Source organism: Rhipicephalus sanguineus, chromosome 2, assembly GCF_013339695.2.
Source record: "Rhipicephalus sanguineus isolate Rsan-2018 chromosome 2, BIME_Rsan_1.4, whole genome shotgun sequence".
In the NCBI taxonomy this organism is placed as follows: domain Eukaryota; kingdom Metazoa; phylum Arthropoda; class Arachnida; order Ixodida; family Ixodidae; genus Rhipicephalus; species Rhipicephalus sanguineus.
Window position 1 is genome coordinate 125316373 of NC_051177.1, and position 18475 is coordinate 125334847.

Consider the following 18475-nt stretch of genomic DNA (forward strand, 5'->3'; position numbering starts at 1 on the left):
CTGTCGTACTGTCGTCGCTGCGCATCGTCGCCATCGATCCCGCCGTCAATAAACGCCTTTACAATATATATATATATATATTATCTATATTAACAGGGTGTTTCAGCTACCTGCGCCAAGTATACCTTTTTAATTTTCCGCGCACTCTAGACAAAAGCTGGAAAAAAAATTTCACAGGGTAGTTATCTTAGCATAGATGAAACAATTCGAAGTTGCTTAACAAAACGTTACAACTTTCCTAGTTACTATCTTTCGTTATAGTTACTATTTTGAAGGTAGTTAAGCAGTCTTTGTAATTCCTCAGCTCTTCTCGGATGGGCAGTTCTACTAGCATGGATAAATATTCTGACGTTTCAGAACAAGTGCTCAACTTTGTATTGAAGATATTTCTCTAGAGTCAATATTTAAAAGTTAATTAAGCAATCTTTGTTAAGTCTGAGCTTAGTGGGTTGGAAACAATAATCTGACGTGCTCTATATGGCTCAGAAACAATACTACGATTATGGAGACGCGTAGCGCCCATGCTTAATTTTTTATTACTTGGTGCTTTTTTAGCTGAAACACCCTATAATAATTATATATATATATATATATATATATATATATAATTATATATATATATATAGTATATATATATATATATATATATATATATATACACAGGGGTGTTTCAAGAAATGTGTCCGAAAATACTCAAAAATCAGGAAGGTGCGATATTTTGTTCGACGCCTTCACAATTACTTCTTTGTAGCCGCAGGCATCTTAAGATAGCTAAAGACCCATTTGGGACACTAATTATGAAAGTTAGATTAATTAACTTTTTAATCAATGGAGTTAGGCGGTTGTGTCACATGGGAGAATTGAAGTTCTTTATGCAAAGAACCCATCGCAGCTTTGAGACAAAGAAAAAAACCACCTCTATTAATTATTGCAGCGTAATGAAATTCAAGCAATTTCAACGGCGAAACCGAAACCGAAGCACCGATGACGCACAAGCAGACGACCAGAATGACGTCACTGTTCAAAACAACGAGTACAGAGGTGTAGTTCTTCAGCGTTCTTTAATGTACGTGCGCCACGCGTGCTATAACAGCAAGCGCAGCCCGCACACCAGCATGATGTCTTTAGCTATCTTAAGATTCCTGCGGCGACAAAAGAAGTAATTGTGATGGCGTCTAACAAATTTCGAATCTTCCTGATTTTTGAGTATTTTCGGACACATTTCTGGAAACAGCCTATATATATATATATATATATATATATATATATATATATATATATATATATATATATATATATATGTATATATATATGTATATAAATATATATATATATATATATATATATATATATATATATATATATATATATATATATTATATATATATATGTGTGTGTGTGTGTGTGTGTGTGTGTGTGTGTGTGTGTGTGTGTGTGTGTGTGTGTGTGTGTGTGAAGGACCTTTATATAATTCTGGGAAGGATTGGTACTGTTTCGTGCGCTTAGATTTTTTCAGTTATGTGATCCATGCGTTTAGCAAAAACAATTGAGGAGTCATTCCGCGTTGCTTAAGTGGATGACGAGCCAAGCTGTTTGCACAGAGCACAGAGATGACACAGACTTTCGAACCGTATCTGATCACGCACCCCGCAACTAAATCCGAACTGTCTGCCCAGAAAGTCATCTATGGATGTAGCATATGCTCCTTTAAAGTTTTCCTCCATCTTCTTTCAGCGACATGCGTCGTCTTGTCTGGCTTGACACGTGCTCTTCGTGTTTTGCGCATGATATTAATTGGTGTTTGCTGCCAGCTTGTCCCTATCTTCATTTTTAGGGGACCAGTGGAGAGTAGTGCGGTTTGCCCAATTTATTCAATTTATTTTTTAAATACGTGCGCTCGGCGTCTTCTCAAGCACATAGGCGGAATGCCCTGGCCATACGCAGCTTCGCAGAAAAAGAGAAGTGGTTTGAAAGATTGCTGGTGCCGCTTCGTATTTCGGTTCACATTTGTCTCTGTCATCCTTTAGTGACTCGCTGGAGCAAACGCAGCCTATTATTACACGCAGAAAAAGCGCGCAATTACCCGTACCCGAGCAACTCTCCGAGCGCGTAATCGCGATTTCTGCAAGGCCAAACTGAGTGAAATAGTGCAAAAAAAGAAAAAAAGAAAGGAACTAGCTAGAACGCCGCGCGCCAACTTCTCCGGACTGTCTTACTCCATTTATTGCATTGTGGAGCACGAAGTGTGTAGCGTCCTTGCACCATTCACCCTTTCGCTTTCTTTCTCGTTCGGTGTCCTCGTTGTCCTTACGTCGAATCTACCCGATCCCAGCAATTATGCATACGGCGCGTTCAGTTGGAAGCTCGCTCATTAATTCGCCGAGTGACCCGATTAGCTCCGAGTACCCATTTGTTTGTTTGCTTGTGTGTGTGCGTGTGTGTGTGTGTGTGTGTGTGGTGTGTGGTGCCGCGTGTGTGGTGTGTGTGTGTGTGTGTGTGTGTGTGTGTGTGTGTGTGCGCGCGTGCGTGTGTGTGTGTGTGTGTGTGTGTGTGTGCGTGCGTGCGTGTGTGTGTGTGTGTGTGTGTGTGGGTGTGTGGTGTGTGGTGTGTGTGTGTGTGTGTGTGTGTGGTGTGTGTGTGGTGTGTGTGTGTGTGTGTGTGTGGTGTGTGTGTGCGCGCGCGAGCGCGCGCGTTGTATTCCTGCCGGCCTGGATTTGCTGTGTCGTTTTTCTTTTCGCTTTCCTGCTAATATATTGACCAATAGATAGTTAGCATATTAGCGAGCTTTAGAATTGGCGATCAGGACACTGGGTCCCCAAGCTGCGTAGGGTAGGCTACTCTTGTATTCGTAGGAGCAGCAGAGTTTTAGAGTTGCGTCTGACGCAGGCGGCGTTGGGTCAAACGCATGGGACGCCCCACGTGGCAAAATTAAAATTATGGGAGACGCTGGCCATACTGCATCGTGGCCCGCGCTGCGTCTGCGTCATCTCGCTGACGACCCAAGACGTCTTGGGGAACTATGCTAGTTTTCGATTTCTGGGTTTCGGGACAATGCGAGCGCAACAGCCCAAGAGTGGCTTGAGTTCTGCGCATGCGCCCTGGCGGCGAGCAAGTTCCTTGGGTCCCCAATTCTAAAACTTTCTATGCATTAACGGCGCGTTTAAGTTACTTGACTGTCGCTTGCCAATGTCCCCATATTAGAACGTGCATAAAAGTCGTGTTTTGGTTGAATTCTCTCATATTTAATGTGTAAACAAAATAAAACCAACTTGAGAACCAGGAAACGGTTCTTGAGTCCCTTGGATTCTTCAACGTGAATCTAAATCTAGGTACGCAGTCGTTTTTATATTTCACCCCCATCGGAGTGCGGTGGTGTTGTGGCCGGCAATCAAGCAAGCCTCCTCGAGTTTGACAACATCACACCTTTGCCACTAAGCTGCCACCACGGGTGACATAGTGAAGCAAGGAACCGGTAAGCGAATTTAGAGAAACTTGGGGTGTAGCAAACGTTTAGTTGAATGACGGCGTGTCATACAAGAAATCAGGACTCGATTACACGTAATATCCAAACGTTTTCTTTGCCGCCGACAAACTCGCGATCTTTATATCGATAGAGCTTAAGCATCGCATTTGCACTGTCTATGCACATTCGACACTTCGATGGTGCGTCTCATTTCCTCTTTCAAAAAGGCACTCGTGGGTCCGTTTATGTAAATACCGTACAGTATTTCTTCAAGTCTCTCCGTCAAAGCTTTCAATGGTCTTTCTTACATTTGCATGAACAATCAAGCATGCAATGAGGTGGCAAAAAGGGTCAGAGATCGGAAGCGTTCGAGCTCTGGACAGCATTGAAGGCAGTTCTACAGTGAGCGGAGCTACTAAGAATGCAGATTCGGATATCATATCGATGTCTTGTTGCCACCTCGCGGAATGAAACTGTATTTCTCTATTTCATTTCGGTGCGTGAATACCGAACCTATAGAAAACACAACAATGTTTACATTACGCACGTCCGAGAACGTAGCGATAGGTTTCCTCATGAGCCGGAGTCATTCCCGCGAACATTCCAAGCGGTCTGTTCTGCCGTCATCTTGTTTCGAAAGCAATGTAACCTGCATTGTTTCTGTCTTTAATTCTATCTTCAAATATATCTCTCTTTTTTTGCGATTTTACCAGAATTGGAGCGACCTTAAAGTATAATGGGCTTGTCGCCACCACGCCTTCACTCGGAACCAGCTGTGGTAGCTTAAAAGGTAGAATGCCGGGCTGCTAAGCTCGGTGAGGGTGTATGTTCGATTCCCAGACCCAAGGGTCGCATATCGGTGGGGGTGAAATGCAATAACAACCGCAAACTTAGATTAAGGTGCACAATAAAGAATCCCGGGTGAAGGAAATTAATCTAAGTCCCATACTATAGGGCGTGGTAATCATATCGTGGTTGTGGCGCGCAAGACCCCCTAAATTAATACTAACAATTCGGAGCCGCTCTAGATCCGAACCACACAGAGCGTTTCCGTGCTGAACATGCACCTGATCGACATAGCGATCGGGTACCGGAAAAGGAAATGCGTCAATACGTCTTCCGCGTCAAGGACAGAGAACGCACAGGCTCCGAGGAGCCGCCGCGCATGGCTCTGCGATAAGGGTTGCCGTTGCTGGCTACACTGCGCCAAATTGGCTACTTTTCAACCCCGTTTGACAACGAAAATTTCCGGTGGGCTCCATGGCTACTTGCTGGCTACTTTTAAACTTTTGCTCTGGCGCATTAAGTAGCCATTTTTATCGTTATCTTCAGATAAAATATATTGTTTCTAAGCATTTTTGACCTACCAGCAGGCTGGTGCGCATCGAGATGCCCTTACGCAGGGTTTGGGGCCCCTGCAAACACGCAGTGGCTTAGTTGCGTGCATGTAAGCAAACGGAAGGCAGGCACGATGCTCCTGCTGCCCGCCATCTGTGCTGATATAAGCGCAAGTTTCTACGAGTAATTCTAATGCACAGTGGGTGTACTCGCGTAAACGTGACAGAAACAGAGATCCGCAGCAAAGTGAAGCTGGCGTGTTCACCTTTTCTGCATCTGAAGGTGGACTTGCATTGGACTTGCGCGTTGTATACTCTACTAATCAAACTCGGTCTGCAGCTTCAAGAAAAAAACTGTTTCAATGTTTAATGTTCATGCTGACTTGCTGGCTGCACTGTTCTAGTATTACTATGTATCTGGCAAGATGTTTTTTTTTTTGCATAAAATATATCTGCGCGCAGTGAACTTCTTATAATCTGTTCGTTTATTTGCAACTTACCTCTGACTCGAATGCCAAGATAGGGGAAAATTTGTGTTTTATTTGTATGGTGTTGCTTAATTCGAAATGGTGTTATTTATTGATCAATATTAAAGACTCGACACACAATACCACTTCAGTTCTAATCGGCTACAAATTTAGCGATAATATCAAATTACATGGCTACTTCGACTACATTTGAGTTGAGTTATGGCTCCTTTTCAAGTCCACCCAACGGCAAACCTGTCCAGTGGCGTACCAACTCGCTCACGAGTGGGGGGGGGGGCTGGCGTCGCTCACTCTGTCCGCCGGTTACATATATATATATATATATATATATATATATATATATATATATATATATATAAATGAAGGAAAGAAGTATTAATTTCAAGGGCTCGTTTTCTTTGTTATACACAATATTAATGAGAACTAACAGACAATAATGCCAAGGCAAGTATAGGGGATGTTTTTAGTAGTAAATGTAAGGTAAATGTGAAGAAAGAAAAGTGGACGAAAAGATAGCTTGCCCGCGGGCAGGGACCGAACCTGCGACCTTCGAATAACGCGTCCGATGCTCTACCAACTGAGCTACCGCGGCGGCCATCCCCCCGTCTCACTTTATAGGGTATATATGTACATTTAAACGTGGGAGCGTCAGTCAGCGCCACCAGTAGCCATGACGGCGAGTGTGGAACACTCTTTTCCTGCCTGTTGGCGTCACGTAGCACGCGAACTTATTACGAGCTGGCAGCTGACCAATAATCACTCGCATACCACCTGAAAGCATCAAGGCTTCTAGAACGAGGCTGCCAGAACGAGGCTGTTTTAAATCAAGGAAGAATCTGCAGAAACAGATCGTGCAGGCTGGGACGCCCTATACCGCGGCAACACAACAGTGTTTATTAACATTTTGGAAATATAACCGTGGCTTAAAAAGTACACTCAAATTTAACCTGATCATCTGAGAATTCTATCTGTAAACTTCACAGTCTCAGTTTGGCGATTTAAATACAGTGAGTATGAAGAACCTGCTATGACTCTACAGTGAAACCTCGGTGATACGAATCTCATGGGACCACTAAAAATATTCGTATCATCCGAAATTCGTATCACCAGAAAGCATGGAAAATTATCATGCGACAAAAGATAGCTAGCGTACATTTTCATTTACTGTTTTTCAGGGCCGCAGCAACGTCAGGAAGAACCCTGAATGATTGTCAGTTAAGTTTTTACATGCCGGCAATCATACCAGCACTCGTAAATATACGGCCCGTACGCGCATATTTAATTAATGAACCAGGTGCGTTGTGACCCGCCCCAGCAGTAGCCCCTTTTAAATTTCAGTATGCTTTTTTGGATGACACCGGAGCACTGCAGAGAAAGTACCGAAAGAAGTGTTTTGACGCGATGGTTCAAGGCCACAAAATTACAGAACCAGGGTACCGTGTTATGATTTTGTTATCGCGGAGGTGTTGGGGATGTTATTTGGCAGATTTGCGGCCGTGCCCGCAAAAGTGCGACATCAACGGTCGCGCATGTTGACGTTGTGAGGCCTGACTCCTTCTCAAAGACCGCCCTCGCCTTCTTTCGGTCCTCGTCCACCTTTCATAGGATCTCTGATGCACGAGGCAGGCACGTGTAAACATAGTACAACGACTGCAGCCCGCGTCGAAGCATTAGAAAAGAAAAGCATGGAGCTAATGTCCTATGTAATCTGAACGCGAAGGCTCACGGAGGCACATTAGAGCCTCAAAGATTCGCGCACACAATCTCGAAGACCGTTCCCGCGCTCGCACGTGCTTGGCGCATCTTCCGCAACAGCATTTCTTCATACCTCCGCGGTAGCGTACGTTCGTATCAAACGTCACTAGGTGAAAATCGGTTCGCAACAACCGTACTCCATTACATTGCAGGCCAATGGGCCTTGGCCGGGACCAACGAAAATTCGTATGAGCCCTAAATTCGTAAGAGCTGTCATCGTATCACCGAGATTTCACTGTATTACCTTAAAGGGACACTAAAGAGACACAATGAATCGATTTAGGTCGATAAATTGTGCTCTGATAACTCTAATGCCGTTAATTTCGCCATTATCGGTTTATTAATAGAGGAGAAAATCAAGTCCAGTTTCATTTTTAAATTTCGCGCCGAAATTTCCCCGCGTGACGTCACGGATTTTAAAGTGTATTTAGCGTATGTTGGCGCCATTGGCTCAACAATATTAACCCAACTTGGCATGTTAAGTCTATGGCCCCCTCAGAGGACAATGTGCTTCATTTTTACCGATTAAGAACTACGTATTCCCTAGTAGGCGCCGTCAAAACATGTGTCGTCGCGCTGAATGGTGAGGAAACTTCAAGGTGGCGTCGCCACCCACATTTTGTTTTTGCGAGTTTTATCACTTACTAGGCGTCTTCTCGCAGCAATCGTGGTGTTTTTGGTATCGTGGAAGAGTACTTTACTAATATGAGAAATATCGTTTTTCTCTTTAGTGTCCCTTTAAATTCTCACTTATTAAACAAAACATGTGGCTGACAAAGCAAGGTACTTCGCAGAAGTCTTCAGGATAAGCCGAGTGCCAATTTATTTACTGTTAGAGCCATGTAATATGAAGTCTTTTTTAAGAAGACCAAGTTCAGTCTATTAATTCTTAACGAAACCACATTGAGCTGGTTGTGTATAGTTATAAGATTATAAATGATTACGAATTTATATACTAGGTGTCGTTCCTTGCCCTCGTGCTTTTCCCAGCTTGGGTGGGGGGGGGGGGGGGGGGGGGGAGGGGGGGGGACGGAAACGCGTTGAAGTGGCCCTTTACTCTTCCCCTCCGGTTCCTCCAAGTAAATAGACTACGTAAACTGTGTAAGTTCAAATTTTCCTTGAAAAAATGTGGCCGATTATAACATTAAAGTACCCCGCATCGTTTCCTTCCGTATAGGTCGTTAGCTGGTAATGATTGGTCGAAATTTCCTGGGTCATGCTTACAGCACCTGCTCGTAAAACGACACAACAAATGACGCGTAAGTGATCCACCGCGCAATTACCACTTACGCATGACTGTGTAAAAAATAATAATAATGAAATATTTTCAATACGGCGTATTGTTTGTCATTGGTTCTTTCCTAATGGTCAAAAATTTTCGGTGTGCCATAAAATCTCCTCCTTGTTACGCGACGTCAGAAGTCCGCGCAACCTCGCAGTGTTAAAAACAAAGTGTGCACAATAATCAGCACATTACTCTGCTGAACAATAACTCATTTTTTTTTAAATAGCCAGACAGTGTCTCTTTCTGAACGTAATTTAAGAAGGCTGCCCGCCAATCACATTGACAGCGACTGCTTATAGCAGCGGGCGAGATGGATTCATATGTGTATAATAGATACTTTCAGTTGTACTATAACGATGCCGAGCTGTTATTGCGGCTTTACAACTCTGTGAACTCATCGTGGCTGACAGAGGGCTAGAGAGAAACAAACAGTATTAGGAACAGACACAATCCTTTGCAGGTGGGCAGCCTTCTTAGTCCAGAAAACCGTGCACGCTGATAATCTCCCCGGTGAGATAGATGAAGTAACGGGGTAAACTTGAAAGCTGGGCTTCTCAGTGTGCTCGAGTTCACTGCCTTGTTACAAGCCGCCGCGATCGCTGCAGGCTACCATATGATAAGCAAGGTGAAGCCGGCTAATGGGAGACTAAAGTGGGAATCTATTTTAGCTGTATTTGCTAGGCACAAATAAAATATTGGACACTTTTGCACACTTATCAACTCACAGCAGCTTGAATATGAAGAAGTGGGATGCTATTCGTGTTCAAAGAAAAAAACTAAACTTCCTGAAAAAGGAGAGCGTTTGATCGGGCATAAAACGTTTACTGATTCCTGCCCATATCTGCGTCGCCAATTACATAAATTTCAGGCCAGGCAGAACAAAATATTATCGTGACAGTTTGCTGTAATGTTATAGAGCCCCTGCTGAGCGATAGCCTCCTCTGCATTGCTCGAGCGCAAGGCGCGCAAGCATGGAATAGGCAGCCCGCACCGCAGGTAGCCTACAGTGCGTAGTCATGACACACGGAGGTCAGTCGTCACAGCAGAATACAACAAATTTTATTACATAATTACGTTACTGCTGCGTTCAAATAAAACTTTGCCTGACTTGTTAGTTTTTCAGTCTGCAGCCGACAATAACCACAGTCGAAAGTGGGGGGGCTCCGCCTCCCTAACATTTCTCAAAGGAGGGGCTAGCGCCCCCCTTGCCCCCCCCCCCCCCCCCCCGGTAGATACGCCTATGACCCTGTCTGCGAATGACGTCGGGTCAGGCTTACCACAGAACCTTGGGAGCGACGTCCCCGGAACTCTGCAAGATTTCGATGACGCTCCGAGGTCGAACATCGGAGGCCGTATTCAAAAATATTTTCGTTTGTAAGAGTCTTCGGCATGGGCCAGCCAGTTGCGCTAATGATATGTCCAGCACCATCATTGGCTGAACGTTTCTCTTAAGAAGAATTGGAGCGTATACGCACCAAGAGCACGCTGAGCTGGAGCACGGTGCTCTTAAAGAACCAGTCAAATGATTTCGGAGTGCTCGATTTCGACCGCCCGAATGTGACGCGCGTCTTCAGAGCTCTGTGGAACGCTCGCAAACGACCAGCAGAATGTCCCATGGCAATGGCCGCTGCCCTCTCGCTAATCCATCTAGCCATATATGACGAGTGTTACGACACAGTCATGTAGGATTGAAGCGCGGAGAAAATTACTCGACTGTAACTTTAGACGTGTACAGCGACGCACTTCGTACAAATGGCGCTCGGTTGATTGCCTGATGGGGTCGAGAGTCCCAAAGGTACGAGAGATGCTCTGCTAGAACCATGTGATGTTTTGGCTACATATTCTCATTAAAGCTAACAAAAAATGACAACACATGGGCATTTTTTTCTTTATGCACGAGAGTGCGGTTGCCACATCGTGCTATACAGTGTGTGTTTTTCTAACTGAAACGTGATACAAATAGGCGGTTGGCGATAACTGAGCAAAAGGTCAGTGACGCGAAACAAGTCGGCGCTGAACCGCGCTCATTGTTTTCTTTTTTTGCTTTCGTTTCGTCTTGCTGCCCCCCAGCAGTGGCATTCTGTCATGTAAAGCCAACAAGGCTGACACATTGTGTTTGTCGGTTTCATACAATTTTGTAAGACAGTGTGTGCTCCATTTCTGCCATCATTGTAGCTCTTGTTTAAGTGACAGAAATACTTGAATGACATTTTCAGAGAAGGCGCTATCAATAGCTGATTTAGAAACGGACACTCAGAACATAGAGCTAGCACAACAGAACTTTCAGTCTTGTAGTCTCCATATTTTGAAAGCCTTATATGGTCAGCCTTAGCAGAGTTAGGACATCGGAGATCCTGGGCTGCCCATAGCAAGCTTGCAAAAGCTCGTTGCAGGCACTTATTAGTCTTAACCTTCAAAAGTGTCACTTACTTGAACTTGATCCGTATATTAGGCTATGATTACCATCACGAATTTCCCGCTGCAATGCAACGTTGTTATACCGTCTTTGGATGGGGGTTTCACTTCACGAAGCCATGCTCATTTCGCTTTGGAAAGGCTGGCACGTCTGTACATGTGACCCTTGCGGCACTGCAGACGCAATGGAAAACGTTGTATGCGTCTGCGCTTGTTATGAAGCCAGGCGATACCCGTTGCGCATAGGACAGAACCGACCGTAACCGAGACTTTTGATAAGCCAAGATTCTTGGATCGTGGCCATGTGCGTCGATAGCGCCGAAGGCAACAAAGGCGTCGCTAGTGTATTTTTAATGTCGCCAGGTATCCGCGACCACGGGAATACCTCATGTGTTTATCCAAGTGAGTGCGCGATTAGTGCTATTAAAACGGAGATGTTGAAGCTTCAAGCGCGGCCGTATCCGGCGACCGCAAAAAACTTGGCCCAGCTGCGCAAAGCCAAGTGGAAGCATAGCGTAGTCCTGTATAGTATAGTATAGTAACGGGTGGGAAATTGCAAGTGAGGGCGAGGAGGATAGAAAGGAGGAGGAGGGGAGAAGGTAAACCATAGCATAGCCATATATATATGATAGCAAGCCGGTGGGAAAGGGAAGTGACGGTAAGCAGGAGGGAAGTAATGGTGACGAGGAGGGAAAGGAGGTGTGGAGAGGGTAACGCATGGCATAGTCTTGCATCGTATAGTAAAGAAAGGGGTGGGAAAGGGAAGTGAGGAGGAGGGGAAGGCCACTGTTTCCTCAGTCTTCCCACAACTAGTGCGTGGCTGCCCGAATTTCTTTCTCGCTCTTTCATCTTTACCTCTCTTTTCGCCCTTTATAGGTAAAACAACAGATGTAAGCTCTGTTCCTGATTATGAAGTTGCAAACGGAAATTCTGGCTGCCAAGGCATCATAATCTGATAGAGTTCGAGTTCCTCCAGCAGTCAATATGTTATTAGATTAAGGCGTCCTTGTGACATCCTTGTTGATGCCTTGCTGCTTACGGCTGAGATGCGTAGCCTAGATGTATGCAGCAAGATGCCCGTAAACTTTGTTTCTCATCCTAAAACCCCTTATGGCAAGTGTCGGCCCTGAAGCCACCATGTTAACATAAATTCTAGTGCTACGTAGCTCCGTGATCGGAGGTCGTCCTTTCCTCTCCCTGAAGGCCACGCTACACTCACTCCTATTCGCTGCGGCCGCGAATGGTGTGAAGCTCGCTTGATGTGCACCCGTTTGAGATTTTATGCCGATCGCTCTAGATGCCTCTCTGCGACCCAGATTGACCCGTGTCCTCCACCCTCGGCCGAAGGTAGTCCTCGCGTACAAAGAGTATACGCGCACCACTGTTCTTAGACGTACAAGGTCATGCGTTCGAATGCCGCTGTTGTTTCGGTCGTCGGCCTTGTTTTCCAACACTTTTCGCATAGGTACGGTCGACACAGTACAGTCAACTGTTACATATGTGATGGATTTGTGCAGATAACTATGTCTTGGGTGAAAACTTGTCATACAGGGCGAGTAAGGTTTCTAGAGCAGACGTGAAAAGATTACGATGCGCAAGTATAAGTAAAAAAAAAAACAACTGAGTTATCGCGTACTCTTAGTTATAGCGAGCAAGCCATCTTGTAACCGTGCGGCTAGGCGGCAGAAGCATTCTAGGGCCAAATTCCCGAGGTTTTTCGTTAGTAAGTGCAGTTTTCCATAGGCTAATGGCCACTAAAACTAATGAAACATCGAGCATCAGTATTGGCCGAAGTTTTCATTTTTTCTTCTTTTTTTCTCTCTCCCCCCCCCCCCCCCTTGAGTGATTTCAGCGTTAAAGACTGTTGCGAAAACGGGCTTCCTTTCCTTCACGCCCGCTTGGCCCACTCACGAAACCAGCAACATGGAAGAGTACTGGTTTTAGAAAGCCGGTAACGGTGCTCGATCAAATGTTATTTGGGCGCTACTTGAAAACGAGTACTCTAAGATAGACAGACACAAGCGCGACTTCTGATTCTCAGCCCGCACTCACAAAGCTCGTCTCTTTGTTATTGGCTGGTCACATTCGCTGATGATGCGTGCATCGTCAGGATTGACTGAAATTTCTCTTACGAACAATTCTAGCGCAACAGCGGTGTTGGGCAGTATCGAAGATACATGCAGCTGAGCTTACATACTCTTTGAATATCTTGTATCTGTATTGCGATACGTCTCTCAAGACGTGTATCAGTACCTGTATTTTCAAGACAGTATCTTAAGTATCTTAAGAAAAAAGAAACTGAGATCGCACCACCAACATGCGAAACAATAAACGTTGCCTGAGCGCCGCTTCTCAAGCTTCCCAAGTCACCAGAATAAAACTAAAAGCAGTGACATTATTTTATCTTTGCACCAGAGTTTTCCAGCGAGGAAAGGCGATGAACTCTGAGCGTCCCTATTGGTGGAGCAGAGTCACGTGGTGATGCTAGCGTCGTCTCGACAGACAAGCGCGCGAACGTACGCCCAGCCGACATTGCCGTGTCAGTGCCGTGACACTTCGCATTTACTAACCATACTGTCCCGTGTACTGCAATGCGCGCGGCATCTTTCGCACACATTCCGATGCCGCTGTAGTGTCATTATCAACGTTTCTCTTGAGTGGTGCATTTTTACAATGTATGAAGAATGCAAGCATAGGGCGTTGCTTTGTGTCTAGTGGCTTTTACACATCGGCGATATGAAGGATCTCGTGGATGTAAGTTTCTCTTACATGCATTAAGATTAACTCATATGCAAATAATATTCAAACAGCTATAGCACCAACGGTACCGAAGCTCGATCTAACAGAACAAGCATTCACATAACAACAGCTATCTTGGCGTACGTCTCCTTTTCTTTTATTCAAAGGGCTTTTAAAATCATAGTTTGATTGTTAGCTTAAGTTCTCCCTTAGCTGTCCTTCTTTTCCATCCCATACATTACATATGATTCTATATAGTTTTTTTTCCTGGTCTGCTTACTGCAATATGCATTCAACGTACTGCCAAGGTAAGCTCCCTGAGTTATACTTGTTTTTAACTGTCTGCGTCATTTCTGCTACTGTTTGCATACTTATAGTCCACTTCAATTTACTGTTATGTAAAGGCGATGTGGAGAAAAAATACATAATAATCCGGGCTCACTTGGTGTGTGCAATAACAAACATTCTGCTTGCTACTCAGTAAAATAATAAAATTAAGTTTCCCCTGTAATAACGTAAATTATTAGGAGTCATTTTATTTATGTTAGCAAAGGTACTCGAGAAACATTGTTATACCAAATGCTACGTTTTTCACATGTGCGTCCCAACGAATCGTTTTACGCTCTTTTTCGTAGGCACTGAATTTAATTGTCATAGCTATTAGGCGTTACCCCCCGCGGTGGTCTGGTTATGGTGCTTGACTGCTGACCCGAAGGACGCGGTGGCCGCATTCCGATGGAGGGGAAATGCTTGAGGCCCGCGTGCTTACATTTACGTTGTAGAACCCCAGGTGGTCAAAATTTCCAGAGCCTTTCATTACAGCGTCTCTCATAATCACGTCGTGATTTTGGGACGTCAAAGGCAACTATTATTATTAGCTCTTGGGGGTGCTGTCTTCGTCGTGTTTCTATGCTCGTTCGCTGTGTCTGATACGCAACCGCTTTTCTATTTTACTTAGATATATTCGTGTTCCTTGTTTAGGCTTCCCTGAATTATTTTACTGTTACTAATCACCACGTAATCGGAGCTATAAGTGGCATTAGTCTGAACAGCGGAGGTGTCCTGTTGCGCTTTGTGCCATGTCTACAATACGTCTGAAACGTTTCTGGGCGGCACATGTTCTTGGTGACGTACATCTGTCCGGTGAACCGTTATTGCGAAAACCGCAAGACGTTTACGGGCAAGGTAGAACACCACAGTGGTATTTGCACCATCCTGCAACGGGTTCTTATTGAAGCGCTTATGATAAGATGGCAATCCGCAAGCTGGTCGGCAAGCAGAGCAGCGACTCCTATCAATTAAAAAAGCGACAAGCAAAAACCTCTATCATCGAAGTGTATGAAGTGCTGTCATGTTAACCAGATAAAGCAACGCCAATGTTTCGGAATGAAACTAATATACCTTAAGCAAGAAGTACAAACGTTTTGAGATACTAACGCACATTTCATTTAAGTGAAACAAGATTGGTCGCAGCTAATGCATTTTCAAGCGAACATTTTCGTGCATAGGCATTTAGTGGTACATTATAATCATGTATAACAACAAATTTGCAAATGTATTGAAGTATCTTAAGATATAATTGGAATGTATCATATCGGATACAATCACTGGTGTAGTATCTTGCATCTGTATCTCAAATACTTCTAGCCTCAGTATCTTGTATTTTATCGCGATACAAATTCACAGTATCTTTGCCCAGCCCTGCGTGGGTAGGTAGGTAAACAACTTTATTGATTCATGAAAGAATCATGTGAGGGGGGGTCTGTGTGGGGGGAATGGAAACAGGACGACGATGGGCCCTCGGGCCACTCTACGTGGCCGGACACTTCTGGCCCAGCCCACTGTCCGGAGCTGTAACTCCGGTTGCGAGCTGCGCAGAGCAGCCTCCCATCGCTCCTGGTGTTCTGACCCTCGCCACGGGGGCTTGGGTTTGTTTGGGCAATTCACAAAGACGTGGTTGCAGTCTGCTCTGGTGCTAGGACACAAGCTGCAATGAGGAGAAATTTCGCCACGCGTAATAAGGGAGAGAAGGAAAAGAGATGTGGCCGTTTGAAGTCTTCGCCACAAAACCTGGTCACTTCTGGAAAGAGATTTATGTGGTGGGGGATACTTTAGGCGGGAATTTCAATAAAAGAGTGTTATGTCGTGGTAGCTGAGGAGTCGATCCCTGGCACCGCGAAGCGAAAGCAGGTTGCTTTGAGCAGCCCTGCGTAACAGTTGTATTCGGGCCCAGGTTTTCGGGTGGTGCACAAATAACCTTTTAGCGCTTGCCCTGCCTTCATCTCATCCTCTGTTCGTTTTCTTGCCCTATGGTTTCTGCAGTGGTTTCTACCAATACGCCCAAACTTCCTTTTTTCTAAACTTCACCAAGAGGCTGTCCAATTTTGAAAAAAGACGGTTGATCCCTCCTTCATAGGAATCGGAATAACACGAAAGTAAGTGTGCCCTTACAGAAGTAACTGAATTGATATAAGAGAGTTTGCACAATGTGTATGGATGTCTGGCAGTTATAACACCGTTTACCGTGTACTTAGCTTTAGGTGCACGTTAAGAACCCCAGGTGGTTGAAATTTTCGGAGCCCTCCACTACGACGTCCCTCATAATCACATCGTGGATTTGGGACGTTAAACCCCAGATATTATTATTATTATACCACCGTTTAACGTGCATGCACCCACTTTGATGATTAGTGGTACTTCTCCATCCCTACGACTAACGTCCATGTTAAATGATTAAACAAACCCTTGTGGTAGCTGTAGTAGTTAACGGTGAAAGCGTAATCAGAGAACGAGGTGTGATAGCCAGAAGAGCGTCGCATATTGGACGCTGAACTTGATCACCATCCCGCGGCATGTTAAAATGTGATTGAACACCACGGCTGGACTGGAGGGAAACGCAAAGCGCGTCCTGCCGCCCCGGTAGCCCAGACGCGATTTTACTCGGGGCGAGCGCGTCAGCGGTGAACGCGGTGTTACAGCCAGGTGAGGCAGGCGCGCATCGCAGAGTTATTTTTGGTTTGGATTAGCGTGATGCAGGGGCGTAGCCAAGGGGGGGGGGGTCCAACCCCCCCCCCGAAATTTTTCAGTTTTGCTTGTGTATTTATACACGCACACATACAAACGCACGCACGAACATACATAAAGTATGGTGAACCCCCCCCACCCCGAAAAAAATTTCTGGCTACGCCCCTGGCGTGATGTATAGCGTGATGCTATGAGCGAGGCCGACGCTTTTACGACCCTTGGTCTAAGATCGCCACCTCGCGGTGTTTTAAGGCATTGACAAAATTGAACTTCTGTTGAAAACACGCCGATGGGACGGACGTGTAACGCCTTGCAGGTGCTAATCGCAGAGGCCACAGTAATTACGAATTACTTCACCACTCCCAGAGGGCAATACCACCCCGCCGATAGGGAGAGTGGTAGATATAAAAGGCGCGTTTGTAAAGCCTCTAGAGTCTGTGGCCGTGGCGCAGTGGATAGCGTGCCCGGCATCTGTTGTTGCGGACCGAGCGGTCGTGGGTTCGTTGACGGAACTTTTTTTCTTTGACATCTGATCGTGTAAATTTTTTCTACGTCATTTCCGTGACGGAAATACGTCACTGAGGTCTTGGTGAACCCCGGCATAAAACACTTTCGTGTTAAAAAAGACGCCGTTTCACCTCAAGGGCGAAGCAATGAATGCGATAGCAACAAATTGTAATGTTATACAAAGTGAGGCTGGCAGCTAACTCTTCCAGATCCGATATCGCGTTGCTCTACAAAACACTCGTGTAAGAGAATACGGCCGCTCCAGAGAGCGATCCTCTTGCCGCACAGTCTCTTCGCGTTGAGAGCGCAGCACGTAGAAGGATATACGAGCGGCCCGCTGACGGCTGCCGAGATAGTGCGCGCGCCAGCGATCGCGCTCTTAGAATCAAACTTCAAAGTTGCTGCTCAAGCTACTCCCCCCCCCCCCCCCTGGCGTCTTTCGATGCTCGTTGAAGATGGGGGGGGGGGGGGCATTTTCTCATTGTTTTGACGGCAGCCCTCCCGAGCGGGGTGATGCTATTATTTCATTCGCCCTCCGAGCGACGGAGATGGGCCTGCTTGTTTGATCTCTGCTTCAGCCTCGTTCGTCGCCCCCGCTCGCGCGCTTTTACCCGCGGTAGAACATACGATACGCGGGGGAAGTTATCAATTCGGACTTTATACGGGACATGAGGGCGACGGCAACGGGGACGGCAAAATTCGTCGGTCGAGAGTGTCCATATAATTGCTATCGCAATAAAAGAAGAGAATGTCTTGAAACAGATGGTACGGGACGGCTCAACGCACAAAGAAGCTGCTGATATTGCGTGAAAGAGACAACGACGCTCGCGGCGGCGACGGAGGTCTACGACTATCGCTGCCAAATCTGGACAGACACCACGATCTCCTACTCCGACAGACCGCCAGACTTCTCATAAGCGACAGCTACCATCACTGCCGCCTCACCACCACCGCCTAACATCACAGTCGAAGAGCCGAAAAGACGCAGAGGCTTTGAAAGCGGCGGCGGATGTCGCGTGGCCCTCGCTACCACCCCTGCGCACTCATAAAGAGCCGCTGCAGAATGCCCCGCAACGTACTTCATCGTCCACAGATGATATTCAGGACAAAAACTACGAGTATTCGCTGTGTTGAGGTCTCGGTATTCGTAATGACCACGATGCGCACTCTCCTCAGCAGAATGACAACTCCATCAGCTCAATGCGCGCTGCAAGCTCCGGATTCCTTGGAGCTAGTCCTTGCAAACCTTTTTTAAAGGAGCACTGACACAAAATTTCGAAGACGAGATAACATGTGGGATGGAATTTTGTGGACATACACGCATCGTCTTCGAAATATCAACGGCTAATATAGCCTAGAACATTTTTAAAATCACGTTTAAATTGCGTGTCGTGCCACTCCACGCGAAACGCGCCTTTGGTGTTCTTGTAAACAACCAACCGCCACCTGCGTCACGAGTCTG

The 18475-nt window shown here is 45.7% G+C and overlaps 1 protein-coding gene across 1 annotated transcript in view; it reads left to right on the top strand.

Moving 5' to 3' along the window:
- LOC119383634 (DNA damage-regulated autophagy modulator protein 1) overlaps positions 1-18475 on the top strand; it is a 92172-nt gene that overhangs the window by 32131 nt on the left and 41566 nt on the right. The window lies entirely within an intron of this gene.